This window comes from Ovis aries, chromosome 22 (assembly GCF_016772045.2).
Source record: "Ovis aries strain OAR_USU_Benz2616 breed Rambouillet chromosome 22, ARS-UI_Ramb_v3.0, whole genome shotgun sequence".
Taxonomy (NCBI): domain Eukaryota; kingdom Metazoa; phylum Chordata; class Mammalia; order Artiodactyla; family Bovidae; genus Ovis; species Ovis aries.
This window is the reverse complement of record NC_056075.1, coordinates 20,094,466-20,102,379: the sequence shown is the minus strand read 5'-3', so window position 1 is coordinate 20,102,379 and position 7,914 is coordinate 20,094,466.

Genomic DNA, 7,914 nt, shown 5'->3' with positions numbered 1-7,914 from the left:
CCTAGAGCCAGACATCCTGGAATGTGAAGTCAACTGGGCCTTAGAAAGCATCACTACGAACAAAGCTAGTGGAGGTGATGGAATTCCAGTTGTGCTATTTCAAATCCTGAAAGATGATGCTGTGAAAGTGCTGCACTCAATATGCCAGCAAATTTGGAAAACTCAGCAGTGGCCACAGGACTGGAAAAGGTCGGTTTTCATTCCAATCCCAAAGAAAGGCAATGCCAAAGAATGCTCAAACTACCACACAACTGCACTCATCTCACACGCTAGTAAAGGAATGCTCAAAATTCTCCAAGCCAGGCTTCAGCAATACGTGAACTGTGAACTTCCTGATGTTCAAGCTGGTTTTAGAAAAGGCAGAGGAACCAGAGATCAAATTGCCAACATCTGCTGGATCATCAAAAAAGCAAGAGAGTTCCAGAAAAACATCTATTTCTGCCTTATTGACTATGCCAAAGTCTTTGACTGTGTGGATCACAATAACTGTGGAAAATTCTGAAGGAGATGGGAATACCAGACCACCTGACTTGCTTCTTGAGAAATCTGTATGCAGACCAGGAAGCAACAGTTATGGAACAACAGACTGGTTCCAAATAGGAAAAGGAGTACGTCAAGGCTGTATATCGTCACCCTGCTTATTTAACTTATATGCACAGTACATCATGAGAAACGCTGAGCTGGAAGAAACACATGCTGGAATCAAGATTGCCGGGAGAAATATCAATAACCTCAGATGTGCAGATGACACCACCCTTATGGCAGAAAGTGAAGAGGAGCTAAAAAGCCTCTTGAGGAAAGTGAAAGAGGAGAGTGAAAAAGTTGGCTTAAGGCTCAACATTCAGAAAACAAAGATCATGGCATCTGGTCCCATCACTTCATGGGAAATAGATGGGGAAACAGTAGAAACAGTGTCAGACTTTATTTATTTGGGCTCCAAAATCACTGCAGATGGTGATTGCACCCATTAAATTAAAAGACGCTTACTCCTTGGAAGAAAAGCTATGACCAACCAGATAGCATATTCAAAAGCAGAGACATTACTTTGCCGACTAAGGTCCATCTAGTCAAGGCTATGGTTTTTCCAGTAGTCATGTATGGATGTGAGAGTTGGACTGTGAAGAAGGCTGAGCGCCAAAGAATTGATGCTTTTGAACTGTGGTGTTGGAGAAGACTCTTGAGAGTCCCTTGGACTGCAAGGAGATCCAACCAGTCCATTCTGAAGGAGATCAGCCCTGGGATTTCTTTGGAAGGAGTGATGCTGAAGCTGAAACTCCAGTACTTTGGCCACCTCATGCGAAGAGTTGACTCATTGGAAAAGACTCTGATGCTGGGAGGGATTGGAGGCAGGAGGAGAAGGGGCTGACAGAGGATGAGATGGCTGGATGGCATCACTGACTGGATGGACGTGAGTCTGAGTGAACTCTGGGAGTTGGTGATGGACAGGGAGGCCTGGCGTGCTGCAATTCATGGGGTTGCAAAGAGTCGGACTCGACTGAGCGACTGAACTGAACTGAACTGATAGAGTGTTTTGGAAATATAGAAAATAAAAAAGAATAATATAAAATCCCTTGTAAACCCAGAAATAGCTACATCTGCCTTTCAAACTGTTTTTTCTTATATATATATTACTTTATACATATTCATTGTCAAAGTATTAGAGAATCCTGTTTGAAGTTTTACTTATCAGTTTTTCTTAAAATGAGGTGCATACACATTAAATAGTATTAAATTATAGACATCTTGAAGATTCATCTTCTTAGGAATTTGAGAATCTATATTTCATTATATTGTGCATATGGCATTTATACTATAAAGAGTTAGCTAATTGTTCCAATAACTACTAGGATGCACAGATGGTATTTCTATTATTAAATGTCTTCCAACATGGAGAAGTGGGGTCATTATCTAGAGGACCTTCAAAAGTGGAAGGGCTTGTATGGATCTCACCTAGTGGGGAACCGATCCCCTTCCATTATCCTATCTTTTCATGGCTTCATCCAGTGAAACTGAGCTCACCACTTCAGAAGGCGTCTATTTCATTTTTATTGCACAGCTTTATTTGGTAGATTTTCTTCAACTGGGCCCAAACCTTATTTTCCTAAGTTTTATACCTGTTCCAAAGAATAGCAAGGAGGGATAAGAAGACCTGCCTAAGTGATCAATGCAAATAGAGGAAAACAATAGAATGGGAAAGACTAGAGCATGCATGCATGCACTGGAGAAGAAAATGGCAACCCACTCCAGTATTCTTGCCTGGAGAATCCCAGGGATGGAGGAGCCTGATGGGCTGCCATCCTTAGGGTCGCACAGAGTCAGACATGACTGAGGCGACTTAGCAGCAGCAGCAGCAGCAGCAGCAGCAGCAGCAGCAGCAGAGATCTTGTCAAGAAAGTTAGAGATACGAAGGGAACATTCATGCACAGATGAGCACAATAAAGGACACAATTGGTATGGACCTAACAGAAGCAGAAGATATTAAGAAGAGATGGCAAGACTAAACAGAACTATACAAAAAAGATCTTAATTACCCAGATAACCACGATGGTGTGATCACCTACGTAGAGCCAGACATCTTGGAGTGTGAAGTGAAGTGGACCTTAGGAAGCATCACTATGAACAAAGCTAGTGGAGGTGATCGAATTCCAGCTGAGCTATTTAAAATCCTAAAAGATGATGCTGTTAAAATGCTGCACTCAATATGCCAGCAAATTTGGAAAATTCAACAGTGGTCACAGGACTGGAAAAGGTCAGTTTTTATTCCAATCACAAAGAAAGGCAATGCCAAAGAATGCTCAAATTACTGCACAATTGCACTCATCTCACACACTAACAAAGTAATGATCGAAATTCTCCAGGATAGGCTGCAACAGTATGTGAACTGAGAACCTGCAAAATAGAAGTGCTTCAGCTTCTCTCCGATTTTTTTTAGCATGCAGCGTAAGCATCTCAGGAGAATGAGGTGATCTCATTCAAATTTTTTTGATTTATATTTTTGTGTACTTTTAATGTACATTTTTTTGGTATAGAAATAAATGTTTATAATTCATAAATTAGTAATGTATATTGATCTGTTAAAATATGGTCACAAAGTTTGGAGTCCACTCTTCTATCCTTCCAATGTCCTTTCAAATTCAGAAGTCTCTTTTTTACAGTCATTTCTCTGGGTAATAGTGTCCTGGGAATCTTTCTTCAACTGACCTTCCTAAGATGCTGATTTTAAATTTCTACCACCTGGTTTCTTTCCCCAGAGAGTCTCTGGCTTATCAGTATCCCTGCAGATGTGGCCTACTCTGGTAGAATAACATTTTGTGAGGATAGACTCCAGCAATATATTGTACCATGAATTATTTAACTATAGTTTTATTTAATTTTTTTGTTTAAAAAAATACGTATTTTTAAGTTAGGCCTTAGTTGTGGTATGTGGGATCTTCCTTGGGGCATGTGGGCTTCTCTTTAGTTGTGGTAGATGGCCATGGGCTCTGTAGTTTTGGTGCGCAGGCTAAGCTGACCCGTGGCATGTGGTATACTAGTTTTCCCTCCAGGGATTGAACCCATATCCCCTGCATTGGAAGGCAGATTCTTAACCACTTGACCACCAAGGAAGTCTCGTAAGTATTCTTTTATTGTTAGACGTTTCTGTTCTTTCCAACTTATAAATGATACTGTTTTCATATTTGCATGTGAATTCTTATGTATCATTCTGATCATTTCCTTAGGATAGTTTCCTAATTGGAATTATTCTACTTAAGACATTTGATATATATTGCCAAATTGCTCCCTAGAAAGGTTGAATTGCTTTATTCTTTCACTGGAAATAGATGAGAGTATCCAATTATTATAGCCTTGGCAAAAATGAGTTATATTCCTTGGCATTAATATTTTATTTTAGTTTTCTAATTAAATGGACAAAATGAAATCATTGTTGTTCTATCTTTAATTTCTTTGATTCTTAGTGTTCTAATTATTTCTGTAATTAATTTGTATTGTACCAGATTCTGTCTCTTCTGTACATTATTCTAAAAACAAAGTATTTATTACTTTACACAGTTTTTCCCCAAAAGTAAAAATTTTAAGTTAAGAGATTTTTATAGCTAACTTGTAATGTTCGTGGCAACTAAATGATACTAGAAAAATATTTTCAAATACCAGTTTCTATTTCTATAGAACGAGATTTTTCCAGAAAGCAATTAAGATCTCATTTGTTAAGATGTCACCCTCCCCTTGAAAGTGGTGTGTGTGCATGAGGGTGCACCTGAATGTCAGCTGTGTGTTTTAATATATGCAACATAGCAAAACACTGATGGCTTTTTAAAAGTACAGAAATGATCGCAAAAGTGGGACACTTGTTTTTTCTTTTCAATAGTACTTTTCAAAAATTGCTTAATTTTTGAAGTTTGATAGTTAATACTATCAATGTGTTTAATAATACATTTGCCATAGGACAATTAATGATTTACCATGTGATATAAAATATTTTAAAACATTTTTGTACTTATAACCCATTATTTTTCTATTCTATTGTGACTGTTAAATTAATTGATTAATTTTATTAATGTATAGTTGATTAACAATGTTATATTAGTTTCAGGTGTACAACAGTGATTCAAAATTTTTATAGATTATACTATATAAGTTATTATAAAATGTTAGCTGTATTCCCTGTTGTGCAAATTATTTGTTCTGAACATTATTTGTTATTTGCTAAATACCCTTTTCCTTGATTTAATTTGTGGGTTAACAACAAATAAATGAAAGAGTATTAATTAAGGCATCTCAGCATCTCATAGAAGTAGATTTTGTCTTTGTAGGAATAAGGAAGAAAAAAACCTAATATTTGCAGGTTTGAATCAGTGCACTGATGATTTTAAAATGCAGATTATCTGAAGGGAAGTGCAGAAACATTTTACTGCTATAAAGTCAGAGTTAACTTTCTTCCAGGATCCTACCTAGCAAAATTGTTTTTCTCTCTGTCACAATGCATTCTTTCCTTTAAAAAAAAAAAATTACTCAAGTTGCTCTATAAGCTTTGGGTCTGTGGTGTGTGTTTGTGTACATACTTTAAATGCCATAAAATAATAGAGGTGATTGTTTTTATGTTATTTCTCCTCCCACTGCTTGGGAGATATCTTGGTTTGAATGAGGGATAAGTTAATTTCCAGCATTTTCTAAGTTTGCTTTAAACATTTTTCCTGTAATTAGATAAAATCTTGCCAGGTGATAGTCACTATCCATTTCTCCCACTTTGTCTTATTCTTTCAGAACTGACCTGGTGACTCAAAGATTATGGCTCTGGGTAATATAGTACCATAATTTAGTATTTCTATTCCTAGCACATAATCTTAACAATTACTGTAAAGGGTTGCAGTCATCAGTTTTGGCAGGTACCAGTACATGTATTTATATCATCACTGTCACTGATTTAATAACCCCTGTAGAGAATAGAACTCAATATTGTTTCTTTTCTGCTGTTACTAACAGCTTGTTGTTGTTCAGTTGCTAAATCATGTCTGACTCCTTGTGACCCCATGAACTGCAGCATTCCAGGTTTCCCAGTCCTTCACTATTTCCTGGAGTTTTCTCAAGTTCATGTCCATTGAGTCAGTGATGTTATTTATCCATCTCATCCTCTGCTGACCCCTTCTTCTTTTGCCTTCAGTCTTTCCCAGCATCAGGGGCTTTTCCAATGAGTTATCCCATTTGCAAGCTATGGGGTTTTTAATACTCTAAATACAGATCAAAAACTCCACAGATTTAAAAAAATTCTAGAATGCATAAATGAGCATTATAAATATAATTTGGATGAGGCTATATGGGCGCAAGGTGAGTGTACAGGGGAACAGAAGAGGCTGATAGGTTATTGAAGACATACATATATTAAAGGAGTTAGTGTGTAGTAAAAAAAAAAACAAAAAACCTGGGCTGGAAGCAAGATTCCTTTAAAAATTATGACTAGGTAATTGTGCCACACAAGTGCCCAATTATGAAATTTTAACACTTTATTAGAGTTTTATATGCCAATGAAATAAAGGCATTTAGTGATACATGGACTAAATCTATTCGGTTGTAGGTAAACAGGCATTACTATGAAGCACTGAACATAGTGTCTGGCTCACTGTGTGTGCACGTGTGTTGAGTTGCTTCAGTTGTGTCCGACTCTGTGCGACCCTATGGACTGTCACTGTTTCCATTGTTACCCCATCTATTTGCCATGAAGTGATGGGACCAGATGCCATGATCTTAGTTTTCTGAATGTTGAGTTTTAAGCTAGCTTTTTCACTCTCCTTTTTCACTTTCATCAAGAAGCTCTTTAGTTCTTCGCTTTCTGCCATGATTACTAAAAAACCAAAAATTTTTAGTGTCTGTTTTGCTGGTTTTTCATGCCTGTGTTTATGATATATGTACCAGTAGTCAGTTATTAACATTACTAGGGTTTGCATGTGTGCATATGTGTATGTATGTCTCTCTCTCACACACACATACACACAGAGAAACACACATCTTGCATCCTGTAACAACCTATTTGCTTCACTTCCAGTAAAAGGGTTCTCTTATAGTCTCATGTCCTAAAGATACTGTGGCCTGATGGAGCCAATTTGGGTTGGTACCTGGGATGAAATTGGTTGTCCTAGGGGCAACACTGCAGTCATCTTGCTGGAGGAAAGAGGATGAAGATGCAGGAAGGATGCTGCTCAGCTGGTAAAAGGCAGTATTTAAAGTGAATGGACTTTACGTATTCCTGTGATGGGCTCTAGGAGCAAGAGGTTGGAGATTGGGATGGGGAAGATGGAGAACAGAGGGGGAATACTTTCTGGCCAAACAACCTAAGCAGGTAATACTTAGCAGAGTGACCGTAATATATTCCAGTTTGTCCAGAGGAGTCCAGTTTAGATCTTGGTACTTGGGTACTTATTAATAGTATTCTCTTAGCTTTCAGAAGTGTCCCAAATTGGATGATAAACTATATGGTCACCTTAACTTTAGTTTGCTAAGGTGTAGGTGTCAAGGAAGTTCCCATGGCTCATGCTATCTACATGGCCACCTACAGAGAAAATGGAGACATATTGGGGGTAAATAACAAGAAAAATTAGCTTCAATCAGTAATGTAAACATTAGAGATTTAAAAAGTTCTTTTATCTTTCTTAGTTTTTAAATTATGAAAATATGATAACACATTTACAGGAGACTTTGAAAATACAGAGCAAAGTTACGTATAGTTCCACTATATATTACAGTTGTTTAAGTAGATAAATTTTAAGATTTTTAGTTGGAGTTTCAATATCAAACTCTCAGAAATTTAGAATGAATGTACATAGAAGTAGAATATAGTAGACCTGAAAACCATTGTGAACCAGTTTGACATAAGATTTGTACAGTTTTCACACAACAGTGGGATCTGAATTCTATTAAGTTCCCATAGACTATAAACTAGAAAACATATCCAGAGACATGAGACCCTGTGCAGAAATTTCATGGTCTAAAAGTGTTGAAATCATATAGTCTATTCTCTTATTACTGTGAAATTATGTTAGATATCAGTATCAAACAATATTTAAAAATAACCCACATAGTTTCAAGTACAGTGTGACATTTACCAAGAGACATCTTTGACTTAGCCATTGAAAGCCTCAATAAAGTTAGAAGACTGAAAAAAATCACAAAGGGTAATTGCAGAGAAGAAAGCATTTAAATGAGCAATTATTATCAAAGATACTTTAAAAAAGTCCATATGTTTGGAAATTAAATGTCTGCTTTTGAATGAGTGGAATGTCTGAGAAGCCATTACATGGAAAATTAGAAAATATTTGTAGTAGAATAAAAACGAAAAGAGAATTTACCATAATTTGTTGCATACAGCTGAGGCAGCTCAGTGCCATTAAATATAATATGGAGTCTTGAATAGTATAAAAACAA